We start from the raw sequence: 27,986 nt of genomic DNA, 5'->3' as shown, positions 1-27,986 counted from the left end.
GAACTTCGTCCTTGGGAGAATTAAAATTTCTTCCTAGTGTTACTAGTTGTATCGGGCCACTTGGATGGATGTCTCTTTTTTCATAAAAAAACCTATTAAGCTAAAAAATACGAGCAAAGATACTACACAAATATTTGAATAGCAAAAGCAGTTGCGGAAGATGCGAACTTCCTGCGGTTTTCAACGGTTTCGATTTTGCAGTCACAAATCGAGTTTCCAACTAAATGTGTCGAGAAAACTTAATTATTATGATGGAGATAAGTGGAGTCAGTAGTTTGCATGTGATTTCTGTCACTGCTTAAATGTCACTGGTCTGTTTACGAAAAAGGTAAGTAGTGAAGGACACTTTATATATCAGTACATCACCAGGCAGATACGAGCTGATGAGTTTAAGATAAAAAAACGGCCAAAAAAGGAGACTATGGATATTTTGTATTCGATACCTTATGGTGTGTACTAGCCTTGTGTTATATCAACAAAGATCACTTTAGGTTTTCCCTATCACGCATTCTATTCACTGAGTGAAGGTGACAAAAAAAGCTTTCTCTTCCAATAGGTGTGGCCATTTAACTTCAAGGGGCCGTCAGAAAAGAAAAGGGCGAGAACAATGTAAAATAATTTGTTTCCTCTTGTACAATGCTTAAGCAATGTGTTTGCTTTGCAGCGCAAGTTCCAGCGTCTTATTTCACACTTTTAAAACGTCCATTTTCACCCGTGTGTGGTCGCTATTTTAATATTTTATGAAAAGCTGGTAACAGAATATATCCCACAAGATCACTGATTTGCTTGATCGACTTTGCTTTAACGTTTTAAAGAAACAACACGTTGCCCTTACACAGCACGTGACCTTATTATAAAGCTCTTTTGAATAAACGAAAGAATATTCCTATAATATTAGTTGTAATCCATAAAGTTCAATTTCACAGTGACAAGTCAAGCCTTTCTGGGCCTGATATCTCAGAGAATTCGCAGACACCTGGCTGCCAGGTTTTCGGTTGAGCTCGGGCGCAGCCAGCAACCTCAACTTGAGGGGGCTTGACGTCAACTGTGGTATGGAGACCTTGCCCAGGCCTTGGGCCTTCTGCTGGTGTCCAGCTGGCGGGTAGCCGTCAAAAGCTGGGGGGAGGGGAGGGTGTCACTTTTCACCGCTGGGCCTAGCTTGGTTCAGGCCCCTTAGAGAATTTTTGTGTGAACTTGGAAGGCACCTGTGTAGTCTGTGAATATTTTGAATGACACCGGTGCAGGCTTCCCTGTGTAGAAGGCACCCGGCCGGTGTTGCAGCTGCCAGCTGGGCTCCTGGGGTGACAACCTTCTAGCCTGGGGGGAGGGCTGGGGACTTTTATTAGCCCCGGGCTGTTTTGGGCCTTGGGCGCCAGGTTCTTGGAAAATCGAACAGATATTGGGGGCCCAAAAGCTACCGACTGGTGCCCCCAACTCCCGGGTTGCACTTTGGCTGCATGTCTGGGCCCCCGGCTAGTGAATTTGGTTTCCCGGAGCCTTTCTGGGCCTGATATATACATGTATATATATTTGTGTTAGCGAGAATGGCGTCTTAAAATTACTTCTAATATGTAAAAATGACTGGAATATAGAACAGAGAGATTATTCCTCCAGATAGCCTTTGAAATTGGTCTAAAAGAAAAAAAAGGAAAAAAAAAGCTCGCAACTCTTAAATGGTACCTTCTGTCGGAGTGTTCTTAATATCACGTTGAGCTGTTCAACTTGGCCTAGAGCCTCTAAGACAAATGAGTGCAGATCTTAATAAAGCAAATGAAATTCGGCTTTTGATCGATGACATTGTTTTGGCATATTGCTCCCCGGGTCTTTTGATGACAATCAGCTCCACAAATGGACTATGTGTTGTGATATAGAACTGTATTGATGAGCATTACTTATGATGCTTAATCAGTTACCAAATATTAAAACACTTGTGAAAATAACTTTCTTTACATTGCTTAAATTTTAATTTCGAATTGAAATTATCTTGAAAAAAAAATACAATTGGTTTTGATTTAACCAGTACATTGCTCTAACTTGAGTTGTTAGCAATGATTGGTATTTAAGTTTTACTTTTTAATTTAGCCCCCCCCCCCCCCCCCCCCCATTCCTTCTTTTTTCAGGTAGTTTCGTAGAAGACTTCAACTTCGTCTGGTTGAAATGTATAACTACCAGCCAGGAATGATTGTGTGAACGAGCTATCAAAACTTTGGCCAGCTGGTAGATTGTAGGAATATCCAAGTCTTGAGTATGAATTCCTGTTTGATGAGGCGTATGTGGCAATGTGAATATCAAACCCGTCTCCAAATGAAGGTCCGTATCTAGAGCAACCGTATGAAGCTTGGTGATAAGAACCATGAACTCCCGGTGGTCTGAATGTTACTGGACCCCAGCCTGGCTTGTTCACAAAGGAGAACAAAAAGGCGGTGGAACTGTAGAGGTGGTTACAACTGGATGCTTATTGGTAAAAAGAAAATAGTAATAATAAACAGAGAATGTTAAAGCACCGCAGCCTGGATGTTTTATTGTTTCCGAATGACAGGCGAAAATATTTTTAGTGTATTACTTCGTCATATCGACTTAGCCCAAAAACACGTCGTAATGTTTAACACCAAAGCAGAAGTAAAGCTATTTTAAACGCTACTTGCATTAATGCTTTTAAGTCACACCCAGCCGTTGAAAAAGAAAGGCTGCAGTTGTTGTCGCCGCTTCTCGTCGTTTTTTGTGCAGTGGATCAGACCGTCAGCTACCCGGCTAGAGTATTTTCTTGCGATTTCCATTTTTCGCTAAGTCTTAGCATAGACTAGTACGTGTAGGCTATATGTTATATTATTATATCTCTGAGATAGTACGCACGCTGTGATTGGTCAATTTTACGGGCCGTATTCTGTAGTACGGCCCGCGAAATTTGTCTGAGAGTTCTCCTGATGCCGTACGCCTTTGCATGTTGAAATTTCTCGCGAAGAAGATTTTCAAAACTTCCAACAACGTTCGCAGTCAGAGGAAAAAAGCGAGGAACAAAGGCGAAGCGAAGAAGGTCTACCGAATTTTAAGCTCATTTTTTGTGGTCTGTTGAAAGGTTAAAACTTAGAGCAACCCGAGCAGGATTCAAGTCAAGAACTTGAAAGTTTTATCCGTGCCGAGAAATCTGCAAACACGGTCAAGAAGACGAAAAGTGAATGGAAACGGTTCGAAAATTATTGTCAAGAGCAGACTGATGGAACATTCCGTGTAGAAACCGTACCTGCTGAAGTCCTCCATAAGTTCCTCGCAAAGTTTTTCAAAGATGCACGCAAACGCGATGGAGCCGAGTACGAGCCAGACAGCATTTCAAGCTTTCAACGTAGCATTCAACGCCGCCTTAAAGAGCTAAAGTTCAACACAACTTAGCATTACGTGGACGGCGATATCTGAGGGTTTTTTAAGTAGTTCCTTCAAACTTTATACGTGTTTTCTCGTTCAGTATTTCCTAGAAACACTGCCATAAGTTTTCAAAAGTTTGATAAGCTATAACATGTTGTCAATCGCGGCACTTTCGTTGACAAGCAAAGAACTTTAGAAGTTATTCCAAAGGAAACTTGCACTGTATCTAGTTTTCATTCTGTCACTGAAATTACTGTAAAACTAATTGCAGAAATAAAGTAGTAAAGTTTGGATTCAAATTATGTTTATACGCTTATCAATCAAGCTATTAAACGGCCGAATTGTTTACGACAAGGCCAATGAAATTTACTCATCCTTTCGCCTTTCACGTACGTCATTCAAACGAAGCCGCTTCCCGCACGCTTTTCTTCAGAGTGAGAGATATAATAAATATCTTATTAACCTCGTTTTCTCGGTCCGTACTGTAAAATACGGATCCTCGTTTTTTCCCGTCGACTTATGGCCCGCGCGCTTTGCGCTTGGGCCATAAGTCGACAGGGAAAAACACGGTCCGTATTTTACAGTACGGACCTCGAACTCGATTAATAAGAGGTATGTAACAAAAGAATTGACTTTACAGAATTTTGTGTGGTGGAAAGAAAAAAAAAATAGAAAATGTCCGCAGTCATTGAGATAAAGTCGCGTTCTACCTTAACTTTGGTCCGCTTAGATAAAAAAAAAAAAACAATAAAAGTTGCTTGCTTTATACAGAATTGCCATCAAAAACGTAACCACGTATACAATTTTGTTTTAACTTGCAATCCTATGGTCAATATAACAAAGTAGTAAAAATATTCAAAATGTCACCTTTCAAAGGGATATGACCTAACACGTTCATTATGTCAATTTAAATAAAAACAATTTAAAGAAAACTTAAGACGACTAATTGTTTTGCTTTACCTTAACGCAGACAATCTAAAACGCAATAATTGAAGAATCATCTGTAAAATTCTCAAATTGGTTGTCAGCTCTAAACGTTAATAACAATCATGCTCAGTGTTGTCTATCGTGTTTTTTTTTTAAGTCAAAACTGGTGAAATAACAATTCTTTTTATCATTTCAAAAATGTTCATTATATTTTGCCTAATAATTTTAATTATTAAAATAATTCGAAAAGATGACAAAACTCTAAACTAGCTTCTTCCTTTTAAATACCCTTTCGTGTAACCAACATATATACACGCTTTCTGTATCTCGTTTTTGGACCGTACTTTCAAGATTAGGCAATACCGAGGTTTAACTTGTGTGCATGCGTGTTTACTGAAAGACAAAGAGAGTTAAATCACTTACTCCATGAAGCGCTGGTAAACCCCCCAAATATGTACTGACCAACGCGAATAATGGTAACAGTAGGTCCTTTGTTGTCGCATTGCCCGTGGAAAGTTGATGCCGCCCAGCCATCCACTGATGCCCTCCAACAACGCTTCCGGTATGAAGACTTGCTCTGTGAAACTGGTCTTAACCAGCCGCTTAACGAGTTAAGGTATTTGTTGTTTTTTTCCCACAATGACTGAGTCTGCTAACCCCCCTATAAAGAATTAAAAAACAACAACTAAGAGATGGAATAGTGACCAAACACCGGCTAACGCTTAATCTTGTTTTCTCTACATTTCGCTTAAGGGTGGATAATGCTACTGTTAAAATGATAGAAAAAATGCCCAATCGATAAATTTTAACAAAAGTGACTACAGTAAGCAACTAGAGATGCGGATAGCGGTGGATAGCGTTAACGGATCCTTTGAGCACCCATGCCCTGGAATAAACTTATTTGCAGCTATTGTTATTACGTTTCGCTCAGAAAGTTTCCAAGGTAAAGAATTTGAAGTTAAATTTATTACAAGTTGCCAAAGCAAATTTGTTAACCAACATTGGATCAGAACGTCAATGCTGGAAAAAACAAAAATAAACAAGAATCAAATCTGACATCTGTGATCCGTAGTTCCAAGAATAGCATGGCAGGAATTCATACATTGTCTAAGGGAGGTTATCATCTGAAGGTCCTGTTTGGAGAATAGGTACGTACTCAGAAGAATGTTTCCATGAAAAGGCGGAGTATCAACAAAGCAGTAATGTTGCAAAGATCTTACTGACCTGCATAATTAAGGCTGCACTCAAAACCATCTCCGATGTATCCTTGGTTGCAGGTACACGAAAATGAACCACGTGAGTTCACACAGGAGGCAAACTGAGCGCAGTAATATTCGTCCCTGGCACACTCATTTAGATCTATTGAGTAAAAATGCTACATGAACGACTTTAAAGGAACAACGCAAAAATTAAGAAAATTACTGTAGATTTACTTCAGAAAAATGTAGTTTTAAATATTTGCAAAGAGAAAACATTCGTGGAAGACTTAACATATTTTGTTTATCAAAGCATAATTGGTTAGTTGGAACCCATTTCGGAATGAGTCTTACAGCACTAAGGGATTTCAAAACTCAATCTGACAAACAAAGTAGGTCAGTTTGAAACTAATATGTAAAGAAAGAAGCAGTCCAACTTGTTCACTCCGTGTTGACCCTATTCAGTTCCCCCAAACTTGTTCACTCTTTTGCCTGTTTGGTTTGTCGCTCATTGGTTCGCTTTAAAACGAACTCATTCGGGTTGTTTTTTTCTTTAGTATTATAAATGCCTTACCTTTCTTGCAAGTATACTGATGACAGTCACTACACTTCACGTCGTTCCACTCATAACTGTGCTTTATACCAAGTGCGTGAACACAATCTTCATCTCTAAAGTTGTTAGGCTGGTTCTTGGCCCAAGCGGTGAAATTGCCAGGACCGCGGTCTGCCCAAATGAAGTCACCCTCTGTTGATTTGTCGTTTAATCCCAGCCAGGATTTCTCCCCGTTATGTCTATGCTGGATGAATACGTTTTCCTTATTGTTGTTTACATCAACTAGTACAGAATTTTCTTCGCGGCATTTTGACAATGCTGTCGTCCAATTGGCGCATTTCGTACTTGTCAAGTAGCAGAATCCGTTGAAATAGCTCCATCCTGGTTTACAAATATCTGCAAAAATACAACAAGTTTTCCTTGTCATATCAACGGAAAGGAACGTTTAATTTATTTCGTTGAATGTTAAAACGTTTTTTTTTTGTTAATTGATTTTATTTTTAGAAAAAAAAATTAATTAAGCACAAAATTTAGCACAAAAATGATTTCGAATGTTTTTCTGGTGTTGTCATTTTTTTAATTTCTAGCTTACAAGACACACTTTCATATAAATCTGAAACTGATCCATCCACTCCAAAAGACTAAACTGAGACTAACCATTGTATGTTATGTGCATGAAAATAACCAATATTTGATAACAACACAAGATATGAGGTTCATTACTAACCTGTAAGGACAGCATAACTCACTGACACTGGGTCATATCTGGTCTCGTACAATTCCTTGACACAAACTCTAAATCCAGAGGCATTCATGTTCTGCAAATCAAACACAGATCTTTCAAAATAAAATTAATCATCCGTAGCCTGGGAAATAAACAAAAATGACGTTAGTTGCATGCCTTATATTTTGACCTGAGTAGTTCATAGTAAGCAAAACGCGCATGCAAAGATATTAGTACTTATTGGATAAAGGTGGATTTCCACTGACGCGTAAATTTTTACGTGCGTAAAAAATTTAGAGACATTGTATGCACGACTTGCGTACACGTTAACGCAAGTCGTTCATACATTGTCTCTAAATTTTTTTAAGCACGTAAAAAATTACGCGTCAGTGGAAATCCACCTTAAGAGATAGAAGCAGCATTTTTTTGGTTCCTTTGAATATCTGTCCACTCCTCATCAGTAACAGTTTCTAGTAGGGGCATGGCCATGTAAATACTCCGTGTAACATATTAAGATTTTTTGTAGCTGATGTGACAAATTTCAGATCAAATATTGTCTTAATAATTTCATTAATATTGTTGAAACATTCAATTTTACCTCGATCCACGTGATAATGCCGTTATGAACTGGTGCCAAGTTTCCACTTTCAGTTCTGCTGTGATTGGCTGATATCAAACATGTTGGTGTTGAGTTATAATTTCGTGTAAAATGCACAAACTGTGTAAGAAAAACAAAATTATTGAACCTTCTTAACCCCATAGACCTGCAAACGTCCTTACAGCATAACATCTTTCTTGAATGCAAATGAAACCTAAATTTGAGGGAAAGTTGACGCTTTATTAAATGTTTCGGTGTTACGACGTCATTCCTTCTCAAAGTCCACCAGTATCTTACCTCACAGTAAGCGTTGTTATTTTTATCTGTTGGTGGGTTTGTGTTTGGAAACTTGACAGAGCCATGTTCAGTGAAAAGTGGTTTGTGTAGTTTAGAAAACGCCAACCAATTCTGTGAATTGAAAAAAAAAAATAGATAATGTATAATGTGCTTATTTGCTAATACATTATTTGTATACGTCATTACAGAAACTCCAGAGGAATAACCGGCACGCATACATGCATGCACAGGCGATAACGCTTTACAATGATCCCAGAAATTGCATTTTTCTTATTCATTTTAATTTTTATTTGCCTTGACTACAAAACGAACCTCCAATACATTACAAACCTACAGTATGATAAGATAAATACATCAAATCATTATGAACTTCGTCATTTAGCAACAGAAAGGCCCAGATTTGATTTCCACCCCTAGTCGATACTGAAGATTGTGTGAAATTTCCGTATTGAAATGGTCTGAAATGTAATGAAGTCAACACCGCTTACTAGAATCACTTACATGCATTTATGCAACTTATCAAACAAAACATTTTAGATCAGCTAAATCAGCAATAGGGTAGAAGTTCTTTCTGAGTGAACTCTGGCTTCTCGTAAAAATAGGAATACGGATACCGTCACTGTGTTATTTTTAATGGCTTGAGATAAATACCCGAATAAATATTATCAAAAGCAGTAAAAGGAAGATGGCGAGTCGCGAAGGGAAAAGTTAAATATTATCGACAACAATGCACGTCAAAGCAAACAATGATTTCAGATAGCTCACCTTTGCAATCTATAAATCAAGATACTGCTGCCATCGGTCTCCCTTTTGGAAAGGTTTCAAAAGTTATGACACTAACCGGCCTTCACTCGTCAAATTCAACATCAGTCAACTTAGTCTGCCATCACGTATGCCGACTTCGAATACACGTACAACGGTAAAAAAGTTCTTTAAGCGAGCTCACAATTATCCAGTACATCATTCTCCCCTGACCCCAAAACTCCGTTTAACTGTACGTTAGAAATCAAACGCGTTTTGCCGATGGATGCTCTTAAAGTTGATTCATACTCATTGACAATCAAAGATGGCGTACCGAAACTGAGTAAACAACAAAGTGCCTAGTTCCCAGTGCTACTCGGTTGGAGTAATCCGGCCTCACACGGCCGTCCACCAGGCCATAGCATATAGGCGTTACCGCCTAAAAAAGCATCCACGTTGGCACTTCATGTATATAATGGCTATCTTCTTTTCCCAACTGCCCTGGAAAACGCTTTTACCCTAGCTATGAAAAACGAAATTGATAAACTGAATCTTGATATATTTTATCCAAATGTTTTGAAAAATCAAACATTTGATCACATACCACATTAATATCTTCGTGCTTTCCATCAAAGTTTTGCAATTCACGAAGACAGACTTTAAATGAGTCCTTGGTTACATCTTCTGTCCACATCAGCGCGGCATCATATTCCTTACCAATTCTTATATGTTCTGACGTCACAAGAACGATAGGAGCCTCCGTAAACTTGTCCTGCATTTGTGAACAAAGAAATGGTACAGTCATCTCTCTCAATGTCAGTCCACTCAGAAATGTCAGTTTGCTCAATTTATTCAAGCTTGATAATGACATCATTCGGTTACTTTTAACATGTATTGCGCTTTTGGACCCAGATATACAATTTATATCATTATTGTTATTATTATTGTAGGCATTAAAAAACAGATGATTACCTTGTTACTTTGTTACATAGTTTAGTGCAATGTCGCCGTTTTCGAACAAGTTAAATCAGAAAGAAACCCCGACACAATTCGGGCCAAAAAATATATTTACGTTTGCGAATATAAACTCTATTTCTATAGTAACGCTACCTTTGGAAACGTCACATCTGCGCAATTTGTTCCAGACCACCATTTCTGGATCTTAATTATTCCCGTCATTCCTTCTGGCGGTGCTCCTTGATATGCCATATAATCCAGAGTTGCAAAAGGATTAAAGTTGTTTCCATTCCTCCCAGATTGCATGGCGCACACAGTAAAATTCTCAGTATTGACATTCTCTGTCCAGGAAGTGATAGCGTGGTGGACTGTCACTGAATCGTTTAAGTTCATGTGGTTCAGTGTTATTTGTACATGAACTTCTTTATCCGGATAGAATTTGTATGGCGGGAACACCACTGTCTTGCAACTTGAATCAGACCATTTGGGAACACGAAGAAGCTTTTCTCGGCCATGCAAGATTGGAAAACCTGTAGTTGCATTTAAAATTCTTAGCATGCAAAAAGTAAAAAAAAAAAAGAAGTCGTAGAGCTGTCTCCACAATCATTCAAAAATGACATGGCAACTGTTTATCAAAATGACTACAGCTTATCATTGTTTTAAGTTTCCTTCTCAACTTTGGGGGGGGGGGGGGCTTGGGTTTCGTTGTCCTACTTTGGTCAAGAGCTAAATTTAAAACTTCTTACCATAAACGTATAACAGATGGATTGATCTATATGTGATTTGCAATATTTTAAGGAAAGTTAGGCTCGTGACAAGTGAAAAGCGCGCATGGCCCCCAATAAGAAGTCAAATTAGCTTAATTTAATGCATTCGTAACAACAAAATTTTGACTTTTTTTCTTGATAACGTTCAGTTCCAGTAAAATTGGCCATGGCAGAGTCCAGGCAGAACGGATTAAAGATATCAATGTGTCGTTGCTCCAAACGCTATCTAGGCCTGCTACGCTGAAGCTGTTCACATAATTTATGATGTCTTTGCTTACCCTCACAGCTGCCTGGGTGATAGACGGTATTACTGTCTAGTCCCCTGCAATAACTTAATTTATAGTGACATTTGTTGTCGTAAGTTGTTCCATTAGAGGTGCACACTGGATCCTGATAAGAAGGGCAGTCTTCGTAGCACACACAGCGAGCTTCATGAGCACTAAAAGTTTTACAGACTCCAAATGATGGACAGTTTACACCAAGGCATGGATTCAGATCTGTAAATAAAAAAAGAGAAAATAGTTTCTTTTGAGCTAACGAAGAGTCGATCGACACAAATGAACGTTGTGGACCATGGATTTGACATTTTAACAGAGACAAAAAGGTACCAACCTCCAATCACAGCATAGCTGACTAACAGAGGGTCATGCTGACTTTCTGTTCCAGTTAAATCTCTTACGCAAATTCGCATGGATGTCAGACCAACCTCCTTAAAATAGAACAATGTACTTAAAATTAAAAAAAAAAAACAAGTACAGCCTTTATCTTTTCACAAAGAGATTCAATTCCGAGGTGCAGGAATCTATTAAATGTGAAGCAGTCGTTGCTTCTGATTTTTACAATGAACAATTAGTGTATGATATAATCGTCCAATTTGTACTCAATCCATGTGTGAGTATTTTTTTATGTTTTAAAACAAGTATCTTACCTCCACCCAGGCTGTGATGATGTTATTTTCCGGTGGAATAGAATTCTTCACCTTCCGGTCATAATTATGGTGCACTGAGACCAGGACAGCTGGGGACGCGTAAAAAGTGGTGTTATACGGGACTTCCTGTCAAGAAAAGAAGAGAACATCAAGCCGATTTCAATCAACTCCCTTTATAACGGGCACCTTCGGGACCACCATTTGGTGTCCCTAATAAAGAAAGTCCGTAGTAGTGAGAGTTATTTTTAGTAACTATTTATTCGTCAGGACTTCAACTCCTGTTCGTAATAACGGGTTGTCCTCAAGGCGAGAGTTGACTGTTAACTGTTGACAACACATAAAATCTCGTATTACTCTTTAAAAGAAAGAAAGATAACACTTGTGCAGTTTATTTGCCACCTCACCTGCTTCAAATGACTCTTCCAAAAGTCTTGCAATTTACAAGACAGAAAGCGTACATTGCAATGCCCATTGTATTACTTTTGAAGGGGAGAGTTGACTACATGTAGCTGTTTCGTGTCCTTATTGCCTCATGTTAGAAACCTATCAAATACTCCTACCTGACAAAAACCATAGTTGTCCTCAGCAGTGGGATTTCCATTGTTAGGAAAAAATGCTTCTCCTGACAAGGTAAAATTCAGCTCAGAACCATTGCCAGTGTATGCAAACCAGTCCTAAAAAGAAATCACATTGACATTGGTTGATCATTGTTGTCTGATATTTCTGACCCTGACAAAGGATTCAAGCGATAAAAAAATACAGAAAATCTCGCAGCTACGAAACTGTGTTTGAAATAGGTCAAAACGTGCCGTGGCAGTAATAAAGGTGAGATTACTGACCACAATCCTGGTGTTTCCCATCAAAAGCAAGGAACTCCCGGATGCAAACTTCGAAGGCACCAGCTTTCACGTTCTCCAACCAGACATACATAGCATCAACAGACTTTGTATCGCGAGTGTACTTTGCTGAGACAAACACAGAAGGTCTTCCACTAAAGCTCTGTAAAATTAAAATAATAATAATTACAAGTTAGCCTTACAATGTCCGACCTACCCCTTCCCCCTCTGCCTAAGCTTTAACGAGTGCTTTCTTTTTGCTATCTGTTAAAACAGAACCACAAAGGGCCAAAAAACAATTTAAACAAATAAAGCCCCTCTACGATGGCCACTTTGCTTATAATAAATTCTTTTGTTAGTTTAATATTTCAATTAAACTTAGTTTAAGGTTTTAATTCCAACTATCGATTTGAAGATCAATGCGTCTATTGACGAATTTCTGTAAGTAGTGGGTCACTTCATATATTAAATGGGCAAGTGGTTGTTCACTTCTTGTTTACATAAGCAGACTCAATAATAACAAAATAAAGTCTATAATCTGTTCAGCTTAACTCAATTAGACGATATCAAAACATTTTTTACTGCGGTGCCACAAGAAAAAGAAACTCGAACTTGACAGGTACATGGATAATGCAACAAAGACAAAGGTAACGCCAAAAAAATCCCTAACGCTCTTGAAAAGGCCATCATAAGCTAAATCAGGATTACCTAAATAATCATACTTTCTGGTCTTGTCTCTTGAGATTTATTCTTCTTTGGTAATTTGAAAATTGTTTACAATTTTTCCGGGTCGTCAGGAGAGTCTATGAATAGAGTCTAGTAAACGAAAACAATTCATCAAAGCCATGAAGTGATTGTATTCCTTTTATCTATTTGAATAAACAAAATTCGTGTTCTGTTTGTTATAGTGTTGTTATCAGAGGTTCATCATAAAGGACAATCTATTGTATTTTTGGTTTATGAAAGCAAATGCATTGACATTTACACTCAATCCGCGGAATTTAAAAAAATGTCGCCGACTAGGTATGTCAACACCTAATTTAATGCTGAACCCTGAGCTAAATCCGTCATTGAGGTCAAACTTGATGTTTAGAATGAAAACACACTTTAAAGTAAGAGATTTTACCGTAAAGACCTTTTTGTCTCGTGTCGTCATGACGACGTTGTCATGACGACACGAGATAATTGTACAGGGGGATATTTTCCCGCCATGTCAATATTTTTCCCGCCATGTCAACATTTTTCCCGCCATGTCAACATTTGCTTTGTGAGGCCGCCGAATTTTCCCGCCATGTCAACATTTGATTTGTGATCTGAGGCCGCCGGAATTTTTATCAAAGAACAACAAAGGTCGCAACTAACGCACCAGTTTATCAAACTGTAGGTTATTAGTATTTATTGTAAAGGGCTTATTATGTAAAAATACAGGCACGCTTTACTGTTCTTAAAACTTATTTCTTTTTTTACGTTTATTGCTGTAGTTAGTTCACAGTCCTATACGGGTCTTCTGATCGGTGTATCAATCGCAACAAATGCGGTGCACTCCCACGATGTTAATAAACGACACGCAATGCACCAGAAGAGATGATGTTTTTTTTCTGAACTCGCAGCAAGCGAGCAAATTCTTAGTGGTCCAACAGGCAACATAAATGGAACAGAAATAAGGCCCCTTTTAGCTGGCGACAGTGCCTATCCACTAACGAACTGGCTAGTGAAATCCAACACAGACAGAGGACGCCTGACTCAGGAGCAGAGAAAGTTTAAAACCTAAAGTTCGGTGCGCTACGATCTGTAGTGGAACGAGCATTTCCCCAGTAAAAATATGGGTGTGATCACAGTGTGATCACGGGCGTGATCACAAAGCGTGATCACGCGTAAAAACTTTTTACGCGTGATCACGCCGTGATCACACCGTGATCACGGAATATATTGTGATGGAAGGTAATCACGCTTTGGTACGCTGGAACCCGTGATCACGGTGGCATGATCACGGTCAGAAGAATAAAAAATTGCGTCAAGCACGGTCTCAAGCAAAATATCCTTGAATTTCTTAGTGAGACAAATGCTATTCCTAAATAAAACATCTAAACACCTTGATGAAATTGAATAAGTCTTTATTTTTATAACACGCTTTACAACTTTCACGGAATGTTGGCCGTACGTACGAGTGAAATCAATTCTAAAGCAATTAACAACTTGTTGTGAGCAAACGCTTGCACTTAGACTAGCACCATTACTGTAACTAACTTGTAACCAAATAAACTGTAAAACAAATTATTTATGAAGAGTCAAGACGTTTTATTCGCAACAGTTGACCGTTGGTGAGTGCGCCATTTTGGAAAGCTTTAGTCGTACTAGTCATTCTTCGATTACATTGACGCTTGTGTATTTCTATATTGACCAGCCGTTTTAGCTGACACTTGCTCACCTCGATTTGCGAATTGTCTCGGTTCCTTCGATTCCCTCGTTGCAGAATTCAATTATCCAAGAAGTAATGTTTTGTAGAGAACGGTAAACCAACGGTTATTTCAACTTGCCGAACGGACTAAATCAACATTTGTGCTTCCATGATCTCGATCTATAGTGCTTCCATGATGTCGATCTAACGTAGACCGCAGTTACATTGTTGCATTTCCACACTTAAACTTACAAATCTGTCTTTAAAAAGGCAAATTATTTGATCAAATTTTACATCATAGCGAGCTATAAAGGACTTTCCCGCTGTAATATCAACGGTTGACTTCAATTTTGTAACATGAGGAAGGTATTGAATACAATAAACGTGTTGTCAAAATTGACCAATCGGGTTTCGTCTGTGCTTCATGAAACTTGAGATTACATTGCGGTCAGCTATTTTTGCACCTGAATTCCGTCACGTATTTACGAAAGCCAAAGAGCGCTGAAAACATAAAAAAGATTTAATGCTGAGAAACAGAAGAAACGAAACAAGCAGTGTTGTTGCAAATTGTTTCCATGTGACCACGAGCTATTATGAAGCCAAATCAGTCAGGAAAAACAAACGATTGCCAACTTTGTCGGCAAACTGTTATTAATGTTTTCATTAATTCTGACGCAGTAATCACGCCAAAAGCGCGGACTTTCATCGGTGAGTAAATTACGATTTTGAAGAAAAGGGACAAAAAACTACAGCTTATACCATTACTTAAATCTTTGCATCAAACTTGAGTTAACGTTGCTACTTTCCGAAGCAACAGTTTATATTAGTTTTAAACGATCCGCTTATCAAGTGTCGTATTTAAGTGTGAGCGCACTGCCGGACAAATTGCTACATTGAAATTAGAACACTGCTGATCTTACCGTTGCAGATGCTCAAGAATTTAGTTTAAGATTATATTAATTTTGGTACGTCATTTTCAAGGCTTCTATCTTGCTCTCTACGGGAAGATGTAGTTTGTCTATTGCCATAACTATAACTTGATCACGGTGAATTGGCAGTGATCACTCATCACGGCGTGACAGGGGTGATCACGGGTGTGATCACTCCCATCACACTGTGATCACGCTGTCCCAAAGGCGTGATCAAGGTAAAAGGCGTGATCACACCCGTGATCACAGGCGTGATCCGTGATCACACTGTGATCACAAAATATTTTTACTGGGGTTGGCATGTTGAAAGTACGTTGGAGAACTGCGTTGAAAAAGGTTGAACAAAATACGAGCATCCTAAAAAAGACTATGATTGCTACGTGAGTTTTGCACAACAATTGTATGTATCGTTTCAATAACAGAAGATAAACAATTAGATAAAGACAATTATTTTGATGCTAAATCTTTAAAAATGTCAACTATGGCGTTTGTTTGTTCCAATGCCTGCTCAGGGCGTCACGGAACATTTCAGCCGATCTTTCAAATCTTGCGTTGTCCTGTTCCATACTCTTTTCACACATTTCAATAAAAGAACTCTGCAAGCCAGTCTGGAGTCGTACTTTCTCGCTTTTCGTTACTCAGGATGTCGAAATAGGGGAAGCCTTCTTTAATTTTCTGAATTCCATCTTCTCCCGAGCCAAGCGAGATCGCTGCTTGAGTGCTTGAACTCGTACTCTAGATTCTGCTGCAGTTTCTTCGCCTGCTGTAGCATTCTAGCCCTCTGGCTTTCTGTACACCTTTCTTTATACGAAGAATAGATATCGTTCCAGATTTTGATTTTTTTTTCTCCCGACAGCTTACTGAATTTGGGGACCCACACTTCAAGAAGTTCGTGCGTCTCTTTCTCATGTCAGTCCTGTCAGCAGTCCTGTCAGCAGACTTAACGCGAGGTTTTTTCGTTTTGTGTTTGCCGTAGCAAGTACTTGGACATCACTTGCAACTGAAGACTGAGGCGATGGCGTGCTTCTTGCCATTAGAATTGGTGATCATCGAGAAATGTTTATCAGTACGCTGAGATAAAATCATTTTAAGTCAGCTGCGTTAGGAGGCTAAAAAAAGCCTTTATAGCTTGACTTATCTTACAAACATCTCAAAAGTTAAAAGGCAACTCTTGGCTAGAAAACTATATTTCAGCAAAAGCTTCCGAATGTTTCCATAATTATACAGGAAGCAAAAAATTTGAATTCAAAAGCTTTTTTACCGGTTAATTTTAACGTAAAACTTCGTACTTTACCGCTTTTGCGACATTTCGCCATGAACGCTTCGATTATGATCACGAGATGTGATACGTCACAGGTGTGTGGAACCGCAACAAGTCACGAACATGGCTGAGTGAAATTCTTGCAGTGAGAGCTCAACTTCTGCTAGCGACTCCACTGTTTTTTAGAGAGCTATAGGAGGGGATATGTCAGGGGATGATCAAGAACCTTCTATGGTATTTCAACCCTGGCGTTTTGAGCCTCTGGGGAAAAACAGCGAGACAGGTCACCGCCGCTGTGATTTCGACGGCGACGAATGGTGAGTAAATTAAAGTGCTAAATCAGCTAAATGTACAGTTTCTTTCTCTATTACCTCGGCCACTTGTTTGTGAGCTAAGTCAAACCTGAAAAGCCTTGTTATTATTTGCATGTATGCGAGAAGCTTAATTAAACATGCTTTTATACAACCAAACCTGTTTGCTGCATTTTGTTGTTTATATTCGGTCTTCAAATATTTTTGCTTATGTTTATCACAATAGGTTTTGAGCCTAATGTACACTATCTACCTTGTGCGTTTGAAAGCTTGCAAATACAGAAACGCAAGTTACATTCTTTGTCTCCACTGTGTTACCGATTTTTCGAAATTCTGCTCGAAAACGAAGAATTCTGCCGGTGGAATGCCAGCTACCGAAACTAAACTATAATGCTCGAAATTCTGCGGCAGATTTTATCTAGAACATACTCAGGCTTGCAGTTAAATGTGGACAAAACTCTGCTGGGTCTCTTCACTTCTTTTGTTGGGAGAAGGGAGTTTGCGCTTTCTGTAGTTGAAACAATTACCTCAAGGAAACTTTGTTTAAGGTTGTTCGTGCTTGTATGCGTTAAACTGTAGAATGATTTTGTAAACTGATGACTACCACCGGGACTATTACAATCACATGCAGAAAGCTGTGACTTCGAGCAGCTTGCAAAAGCGGAAAAATCGTATACAATTTTGCTTTAAAATATATCCAACAATGTAACGATGTTCAAGAGCACATTGAACGCTGAGTAGTATAAAAACGTACAATTATAAAATGAAGCAGATGTTCTCCCTATCTCCAGTAAACATTGCAAGCATTTAATACACATGTAACGTAACATAAAAATTAAAAGAGTAATTCAATAGCATATTCAATGTTTTACACAATCGTAATGGCATAATAAAAATAGAGCACATGAATTTTCCATATCAGTCCCTAAAAATCAAACAATGGTCTCGCAACTGAAATAGAGAAAAAAAATTACAAAGTCACACGCCACAAGTTGTTACTCAGAGCAGCTTGCAAAAGCGGGAAAATAGCATTCAATTTCGCTTTAAAATACGCCCAACAATAATATATAGATTTAGGCAAGCCTAAAAGCGGATCTCCCCATTTATTTAATTTTCACTGGAGCTTACAATGGTTTCATTCTAGTGAATAAGCGGCCAAAGTACTAATGTTTATGGCGGTTTATAGGTTCAAGACAAATTTAAATAGCTCACGGTTAAACCGAATGTCAGCAGTACGACAGAAATAATAATCTTAAAGCGGGGCAAAATCATTACTCATGGCACGAAAAATTACTTTAGAGTACAGTAAATTATCTGCTTTCTAGCAATAGAAAATAGTTTCGCAGCAGTTTAGTAGACTCCACAATATCTGTTACATTGATATAGGATATATTCAACGAGTAACGCAGAGTCTGTTGGATTAGCTCAATCGGTAAGGTGCCAGTCTGCGGATCCGGAGGTCGTGAGTTCAAGTCCCAGAGGGTCGAGTTTTTTTTCTTTTTTGTTTCTTTTTTTTTTTTACCCCGTAGCAATAAAATGGTTTGTTTATTATATCAACCCGATTTAGCTTTCGAATGCTCCTTCATGTACGATGCTGGCTTTACAGATAGACACGAAAGTCATCGATCGATTATGGCTCTCAATGTCCACTTTTTTGGCGGTCGATTACTCAGTCTACACGTAATTTTCAGGCACATTTTGTTTCATTGCTTCTTGTTTTTCTTTTCAAACCTCTTTAATTTTCACTGGAGCTTACAATGTTTTCATTCTAGTGAATAAGCGGCCAAAGTACTAATGTTTATGGCCGTTTATAGGTTCAAGACAAATTTAAATATAACGGTGTTCAATACGTATTAAAAGGTAAAAAGTATTAAAAAGGCTTAATAGAAGAACTTAGCAGATAATGTTCCCTATCTCCAAAAAAACATCGGAAGCATTTCTTTAACGTTACAATGTATGGACCTTTTGCTGTGACTAAATGTACTAAGACAAAAAAAAAAGTTGTTCTTTCGTCGGGCTGCTTGAAGTTCGGTCCAAAAATTGAAATTCGGTTAACAATGGTTCTAACAAAAAGAAGCATTCAACAGCTTATTCGGTTTTCAACGCTATTATATGAAGTTTACATATCTCCCAAAAAATCTATTAAGATGAAGTTTACATATCTCCCAAAAAATCAAACAATTATTTACTGTATGCTTTTAATAAACGCTACTTTACGCAATCGTGTGACAGATGGTAATACACGCTATCGTCTGACATATATAGAATATATACAGAATCGTAGACCGCATGCGCTAAATCTGACATCCAAAATTCGGGAATTTTCCACTCACAATCAGTAATAACGTAGGACTGTATTTCAACTTTATTCCCAACAGTTCAGTACAACTTACAAAGACGAGTCAACAATCTGCAATTCTGATCATAACAATCTGAACCTTGACTTCCCATACTAGCACAACACTTGTTACCCGATCTCCTTTCGGCTTGCTAAAAGGCCTTATCTCTAAATTGTCAAGTCCATTTATTTTAATTACTTTTGATAACAATCAATGTCTCATCCGGTTCTTGTTTACAATACATACTAGGAATTTCATAATGAAAGTGAGTGCTGGCTCGAGGAATTAACGATTACACTACATTATTTCTGAAGTTTGGAGGTACAGTATGTTAATGAATGGCTTGTTTGGAGTTCTGGATTTCATTTTTGGCGATTATTAAAGAAACAATCGTAGACAAAAGCATATGAATTTTCCATATCTTCCTAAAAATCAAATAATGGTCCTGACCCGTACGAGAAAATTAAGCAGAATTCACACAAGCAGCTTGCAAAAGCGGAAAAATCGTATACAATTTCGCTTTAAAATATATCAACAATGTAACGATGTTCAAGAGCACATTGAACGCTGAATAGTATAAAAAGGTACAATTATAAAATGAAGCAGATGTTCTCCCTATCTCCAGTAAACATTGCAAGCATTTAATACACATGTAACGTAACATAATGATAACCTTTCGCTGTTACTGAAGCTATTAAAAGAAATTTTGTCGTGCTTCTTAAAAGTTGGCCCAAGCTTCAGTTACAATAATATAACCGCATTCAATAGCATATTCAATGTTTAACACAATCGTAATGGCATAATAAAAATAGAGCACATGAATTTTTCATATCTCCCTAAAAATCAAACAATGGTCACGCGACTGAAATAGAAAAAAATTTACACAGTCACATGCCACAAGTTGTTACTCAGAGCAGCTTGCAAAAGCGGGAAAATAGCATTCAATTTCGCTTTAAAATACGCCCAACGATATAACGGTGTTCAATACGTATTAAAAGGTAAAAAGTATAAAAAAGGCTTAATAGAAGAACTTAGCAGATGCTGTTCCCTATCTCCAAAAACACATCGGAAGCATTTCTGTAACGTTACAATGTATGGACCTTTTGCTGTGACTAAAATGTACTAAGACAAAAAAAAGTTGTACTTTCGTCGGGCTGCTTAAAATTCGGCCCAAATTCGGTTAACAATGGTTCTAACAAAAAGAAGCATTCAACGGCATATTCGGTTTTTAACGCTATTAAGATGAAGTTTACATATCTCCCAAAAAATCAAACAATTATTCACTTTATGCTTTTAATAAACGCTACTTCACGCAATCGTGTGACAAACGGTAATACACGCTATCGTGTGACATAATAAAAATATACAGAATCGTAGACCGCTGACCGCATGCCCGGGACCGCATGCGCTTAATCTGACATCCAAAATTTGGCTCCGAACCGCACACACAACACAGAATACCCATTACACACAGGACTACCAGAATAGTGTACATGTGCTGTCTCGCTAAGGCGAGCCAGCAATGTTTTGGTTAATTAAATTTACGTGCACGCTATAGATATATTTTTAAGGTTTCATGTCACGGGTTGCGTTACTTGGACAGATAAATGTTTTGCGACAGTTAACAGACTGAAGGCTAACATTTCGCAACCAGCGGGAGTCGTGTTTGGCCTGCCACATTTTATATTATCACACCATCTGGTAAGAAAAATGTTAGAATTTCTAATTTGGATTTTTTTAATTTTCTGTAGTGCTTGAAAGATTAATTATATAGAAAGAATTAATTTGCAAAATCTATAGAAAGCAGTTGCATTTGTTCTTTTTGAGAGACCCTCATAGCTGCTCATAGGTATTTTGAAATACAACTTTGCATCTACCCATGTGGTATCTTTCCAGATCTATAATCATGCATTGCTTAACACCCGAGGTGGGGGCACTCCCTTATTAGGGCTAAACGGGCACGTGCAGCTCGATAGGGTATGGTTTTCAGGCTTTTTTGTCTTGAACGGGGTATATATTTCACCCCTTTTTGTCTTAAATGGGGTATTCTTGCATGCACCAATGTCAGACAGGATAGACTTATATGCCTGCAGAGGTGTAACAAGCCGAATTTTCACACATTCTTCCGTATTGCTGACTTACGTTAATTTCAGCATTGTTACTTAGCTTGATTCACGATCAAGTCTTAAACACGATCAGGGATAGGAGGCCAAGGATGCACCTCTCTACCTGGAATTATGTCGAGAACACGCCCCCCCCCCCCCCCCCCAGAGCTTAACATTGCCACCCTAAATGAAGAAATTATTTAACAATTTGACTACTACAAAACAAATTAGAAGTTGCGGCTTCTTGAAAGTTTGATTTCAGTTCAATAAACTTTGTTTGTTTTTTTTCGTAGGGCCTTCCCGTCCGTTACCGTTATTGTTCCCGTTAGGTTACTGTTATTATTGTGTGGCCGGACATATATAGCATATAGTAAGTACTTGTATTACATTTCCTTAACCCTAAACCACCAAGTAAACAAAATAAAATAAGAGCAAGGCTCAGAGGTTAATGAAGTGCACAATATTTCTTTTTGTTTTTTTACAGATTCCACAGATTGGATTACATTTTATTGCTTTTTGTTTTCTTTTTTTGATTTTTTTTTCTAAATATTTAATTGCCTGTTTAAGTGAAAATTTTTTGATTTGTGTAAATAGTAATTGCAGAATGATATTTTTTAAATTTGTTTTTGTTTTGTTTTTCCTCAAGTCTTTGTAAATATTATAATTTTATTAAAAGTTGTTTTATATATCACAGTGTTGTGTTGATTTATTTGTAAGTAGCGGATTGCAAGTCAAAGAACTTGCGACTAAAATTGTTAGATTACAATGACATGTACCATCACCACCACCTTTCTTTTTTAATTGTTAGGCAGGACGCGCGTGACTTAGAACTGGAGATAATCTTTGACAATGAGGCTTAACCTGTAAAACTAAACTTACCCATCCCACTCCCCAATACCTACCTGTATTGTAAAAGGTACCCCTTATATACCTTTTTAAAAAATACTGCACTTCTGCCCGTTTTTCTAAGTTGCAATTGTTTCCCTAACCTTTCATATACTTTAATTTGTGATAGATGCACCATTCCTGTACAGGCCATTGTAGGGGAAACCCCGGAGAAATTTTCAAAGAGCTCACACTTTTACTTCTTCAATCCACCCCACACTAAATAAATCTCAACAATTGGGATCTTAAGAGGGTCACTATTTTCAGCAGCAGGATTCCTATACAATCAAAATGGTCATTTATTCCTACAGAATAGCTACACACCTTTTTAAAGGGTTAGGGATTCATTAGTATCTTGTCAAATTATGTGAATTGTTGATTACATGCCGATCAGACAGAAAATTAGAAAACGCATTTGAAGGTAAAAGAATAAAAAAGGGGGACAGCCTTAGAATAAACTATAGGTATGTCGATATTGATCCCTCGGAAAGGTAGAATAAAAACGAAACTTAGGATATGATAAATAGTAATTTGCATTTAGCTAGCCTAACAAAACCCCGGTATATATAGCCGGCTACAAACAGCGAGAACTAAGATAACGCCCACTTCCAATTGTCAGAGTACGAAATAGCAGGCTTAGACTGTATTAGAAAAGAACCAAACATTATACAGTAGTCAACTGAAAGCCAACGCACCAGAACAACTGAAATTACCCAGGAATTAATGATGATGATGCGAATAGTACCCTACATGTTATGCCAGTTCGAGTTACCGGACTTATCATTTCCTTCTTTACAACCTGATCTACATTTCAAGTTTGACATTGCAGTTTTCGGTGTCTCTGAAGTGAAAATATTACTCAAAATACCGCCAATTTTATAGCTCCCGCCATATTTGCACCCAGTCTTCTCGCGGTTCTGTATCTAAGTGATTCCGCACACATCTGCCTAGTGCCCAGACGTTCTCCCCTTTAACGATTCCCTTGGCTTAGTGGGACTAATCCGAAAAGGAAAACGGACGCCTGGAAGATCTTGTTCGCATTCTTGGCAAAATCCGCTATGTTAATTAATTATACGCAATTTTATGGCAGTTTGTGGCTAATCAGTTGTCTCACAAAAGACAATGAAACTATAGAGTAGCAAAAATCTAAATTCTTTGCTTCAAAGCCACAACGCTATCACTTTCGTATACACGACACGAGACAGCCCAAAGGGCCTTTGATCACCTTTCTTGCGACTACAAATGGACTCGCAAAAATTATTCGTCTCCAAACTTAAATAAGACAAGCCGGGACTTTTTATTACTTCTGTTTTGAAGCTTTTTTTCCGAGCTATCTCCTCAGCTTTTCACCAATGAAAATTTTAATAAAGCAAACTCGTGACGCTTAATTGTCCTTTATGATGAACCTCTGATAACTTATGCTTGAATTTGACAAGCTCTTCAAATGTAAATAAGTCTCCGTTTGTTTTGGACTGGTATCTTGGAACGTTTGGTTTACATGTGAATCATACAATTTTGTAGTAGTTTAACTAGCGTGTTTTGCGCGATTTTCTCGAATAACAATAACCCTTAATACATCGTCTAACCTGAGAGAAGGTTACTTTCTCGCATTTGCTTTGTGTTGTCCATATTCCATTAAAAGTAACGCTGCCACGTGTGATTTGTGGTTGATCTTGGAACGCTAGCCAGTTGATGATTCCAGTTCCATTTGATCCAATGCCTGACTCACGTGCACACATCTCAAATCCACGTGTACTGACGGATTGAACCCACACAGCTGAAGGAGAGTGAACACGTGAAAACTGCTCACCATGGCTTAGTGTAACGTGAACTTGAACCTATAATTGTAAATGAAAACAAAAAGGTATTTAAATTATATAATTTATTATTCAAGTGACCCGTAACATGAATTCTACGCTAGAGTGAAAATGATTAATCCAGGTGTCAGTCTTTTGCTTTCTTAAAAAACGTTTCCTTTATTGTAAATATGGATAACAAAAATAAGTTATTTGAAAAAAATCCGGTAGGTAATAAATCTCCATTTAGATTAGTTTTTTTTTCTGCTACAGATGGTTTTGCGAAATAGTAGTGTTCTATTGCAGCTTTTATGTCGTGGTTTGGGTATTGTATTGATAACTTTTGAAACACTGATAAATTGCCTTATCATTAGCGAGCTTGTTTCCACTTACACAAAAGCAAGCAAAATTTAAACTTGCTAAAATCTCAAATCTGTAGTGTACATAGCAGAAACAATTTTTATCTCACTGAGGGAAAACGAAGAAATGAGACTTTTTTTTTGGTTTATTGTTGATTTAAACTTTCAAGAACCAAACGCCTCTACATGCAAACTAAAATATAAGCCAGATGGTGTCGAAGGAGCCAAGTCCCTGTTATTCTGCGTCTCTGTGTTTAAAGTGGAGGAGGAATCTTTGCCAAAATAGTATCGGGGTGCAATGTTTAGGAGGAAAGAGGAACAAGAATCGATAAGATGAAAATAATTGTCCTTGTAACGACATGGAATGGCTTAAAAGAGCCCTGGGCTGCAAAACATATTTACAAATAATAAAAGCGATTTTGTTCTATCCCTAGATCTGACTTGATTTAAGCTTTAAGAAAACAAGGCCCCGGAACTGCAAGGAGCCAGCAACTCTCATAGCCCTCCCCTCCCTTCCCCCTGGGGGTCTCAGAGAGCTCAGGGGCACTGCTATGAAGCCTTCCCATGCCCGATCTCAGCTGAGCTCTTAAAGGCCTCAAAGCTACTGAGCCCAGCCGCCAGAAAACCAAAAGCCGGGAGCAGTCCTGGCCACATTTCAAAGCAAAGACTTTGCGGAAACAAGCCAAAAAGCTGAGCCCTCCAGGCGGATTGCAATTCAACAGCTGACTCAGGGTTTCCTAGGGTTGCTTAGTCTGGGTCCAGGCTACCCGTCCACGGGGTCGTTGACGCTGCCCCCGCCTCCTACCTCAACTTTCTCCGACCGCAATGGCGTCGGCCTTCAAGCACGGATCCCGAAGTCCACGTTTTTGTCAAACACAGACGGAGATGCAATTCAACAATAACGAGCGGCAGTTGATTTTCCCCTAGGGTTAAGTACGTCAAATACCCTGGGTGTTGCTTACCTTCCCTGATCCACTGAATGGGTAAGGAAATGGAACGTTTGTGCACATTTTCAATCTGCAGTCTTTTGGTGGTGTACATCCACTGCTACAGCTCCAGTCTGGCAGCGTGTCAGACATGTTTAGCCTGCCGGTTTGTATGGAGTTTCCTAAATAGGGGAAATAATACATTTTAGATTAATGAACGGATGAGTGAGGGGGTATACTAAGGGGATTGTGGAAGGGGAAGGGGGGGGGGGGGGCGCACACGGAGTTCTGCATGCCTTGCAAGAATGGATTCTTGACTAAACATTGTTGTTTGCGGTGCAATAATAGTTTCGTTTTTAGCATCACTTTAAATGGCGCACGTACCCCAGACTCAGTGTTCAGTGATAACATTATGGCGACCTTCAGATTGGCATTCGTGTGCATACAGTTTACTTTACCAAACGAAACAATAAAAAAAATACATTAAGTTAAGCCAAAGTTGTTTTTGCTGAAAACAATTCCTCACTTTTTGCTCTCTATCTGCCAAATGCTAATATTTTGTCTATACAATATAAAAACAGCAACACAAACGTTTGTAGATGAACTAAGCCCCCTAGTTTGTGTTGATTTTTGACTTAAGCCAAAGTTGTTTTTGCTGAAAACAATTCCTCACTTTTTGCTCTCTATCTGCCAAATGCTAATATTTTGTCTATACAATATAAAAACAGCAACACAAACGTTTGTAGATGAACTAAGCCCCCTAGTTTGTGTTGATTTTTGACAAGTTGTACGTGTTCGTGTGATTCAATAACAAAGGACTTTGCAAAAGGGGGTGTGTTTGAATTTACTTCGCTGCAATATGAAACATTTTCTTGACTTTGCAATATTCCGTGAAATCAAGTCCTTTTGAGTGACATCCTAGAAGACGCGATTAAAATTTGATTTCTTAGCTTTATCGCAGCGAGCAGTTTGTTTTTTAATGCACTCTTGTGCAACATCATATCGCGTCGATGAAATTGATGTTATGAATGAAATGGACGAAAACAATATCTACTAAAGTGTTGGAAATTATGATAGCAAGCAGCAACATTTTCGAAAACGAATTCATCGTTTTTAAAGGTATTCCATCCCTTAAAACAGTTTTTCTGCTCTTGAGCTTCTATCGCCTGTGCGAATTTTCAAAGGGGCGTGTTTGGATTTCCACCGATGAGCTGCGTGGAATAAAATTGACTCAAAGCATTCCGAATGTCTGATCAGAAATGAAGAACCTATGAAATAACGTTCTAGCTTGCTTAACAATTGTAATGTTTTTCGTCTTTTCTTAAATCTATCCAAGAAACGGTTGTGAACGTATGGGCGTTATGGCGAAGGAATCACTTTTAGGTTACACTGACATGAAAATCACAAGACATATTACCGACAAGGACATTGTCCAAACGGCAAACCATACGTCAACTGATCGCGAAAAAAGGTTTATGTCGAAATATTAATTTTTCTTTCGTTGAAGTCCAAATAACTTTCTTACTCTTCACGGGCGCAGCATACATTCATTGGCGCTTACAAATACACACAAAAATGCATAAATTAAAGCAGCTATCGCAGTCTTACCTTGCACGGCAAAGGGAAGATTTCCAAAGATGACCAAAATCAGCAAAGCGGACAGCAAAGTTGCGAGATTCATTTTGAAGCACACTTTGTAAACTGAATCAATTTGTTGTATATGGTCTGGTCTCCAAAAATGTCAGGTTCTTGTACTAATACAACGGATTTCTGATTGGTTAAAATTGGTAGTTACGTCAGGAACTGTATCATATTCGCGAATAATACGTGATGCTTGTCATGCTTTAAAAAGACGCGTGCTTAAATATGACATTGTTCAATGCTAAAAGATGAACTGTTTTTCTACTGTGGTTTTCCGAATCTTAGGTGACACGGGTATGGCAGTGGGTGGGCCATTTTTCTATTTTCTATTTTCTGTTATGGTCCTGACTTGGATCTGCTTTTGGTAACTTGACATTTTTGCTTAAACTAATCCGAAGCAAAGAGAAGAAAAAAGATGACATCATGGTTTTATCAAAATTTGAGATAAGCCGTTAAGCCAACGGAGTGCTTACGAGTTTTTCCTTTTGTTGCTTGTGTATACAGTTTACTTTAACAAAGGGAAAATAATTGAAAATGGCTTTGGGTATCGGCAAGGTTGTTCTTGTTGAAGATCTTTAATTGCTTTTTGTTTTCTATCGACCCAATGCTGTGCAGTATAAACACACCTGCATGGAAGATTTTGGAGAGAATAACACTTAAATCTGGGGAAAGGAAAATGATGATTTCTTGTGCGTAAGAGGAGATTACTTGGACTCCGAATTTGTTTGGGAATACTGCACCTACTATGGAGCAATACGTTGTATTTCATACGAAAATTAGAAAGAAAAGACGCAAATGCAAACATGGATATGTTTGTCTTGGACGCAGGTTAAATAGTTCACCAAGTGTGTGTTGTTATTATCAAGAACAAAGGACATAAAGGAGGGGGGTGTGCTTCGATGCAAACTGAAATACTTAGCAGGCTTATTATTAGCCTGTGTACAGCCGTGAAATCAAAGAGCTTGAAAAGAAATTCTACAAGATTGCGTATACGTTACCATAAATAATAGAACGACAACCAAAGACGGGTTCGACCACCCCTTCCCCTTGTAACATGGCGGGGTATGAACAAGCCTTACTCACCTTTAAATCTGGAACTTCTAACCCCGGTCCCCCCTCCAACACCACCACTTGTCTGAAAAGGGTTCAAAA

The 27,986-nt window shown here is 38.3% G+C and overlaps 1 long non-coding RNA gene and 1 pseudogene across 2 annotated transcripts; one reads left to right on the top strand and one right to left on the bottom strand.

Moving 5' to 3' along the window:
* Nucleotides 1-730: 730 nt before the first annotated feature.
* Nucleotides 731-26,950, bottom strand: LOC144666471 (uncharacterized; annotated as a pseudogene). The gene is made up of 18 exons (XR_013573189.1): nt 26,802-26,950; nt 25,230-25,375; nt 23,699-23,950; nt 11,884-12,047; nt 11,777; nt 11,609-11,722; nt 11,049-11,174; nt 10,733-10,829; nt 10,399-10,617; nt 9,507-9,883; nt 9,001-9,168; nt 7,656-7,766; nt 7,359-7,478; nt 6,764-6,854; nt 6,058-6,432; nt 5,516-5,646; nt 4,711-4,948; nt 731-2,454 (listed from the first exon to the last, which is right to left on the bottom strand). The product of XR_013573189.1 is annotated as an uncharacterized LOC144666471 (transcript).
* LOC144666937 (uncharacterized) lies at nt 16,434-21,920 on the top strand. The gene is made up of 3 exons (XR_013573254.1): nt 16,434-16,789; nt 21,521-21,597; nt 21,712-21,920. It is a non-coding gene; the product is annotated as an uncharacterized LOC144666937 (long non-coding RNA).
* Nucleotides 26,951-27,986: the final 1,036 nt, after the last annotated feature.

Source organism: Oculina patagonica, chromosome 9, assembly GCF_052425735.1.
Source record: "Oculina patagonica isolate OP01 chromosome 9, crgOcupat, whole genome shotgun sequence".
NCBI lineage: Eukaryota > Metazoa > Cnidaria > Anthozoa > Scleractinia > Oculinidae > Oculina > Oculina patagonica.
Note: the sequence above shows the minus strand (reverse complement) of the source record. Positions and strands in the feature narration are given on the sequence as shown.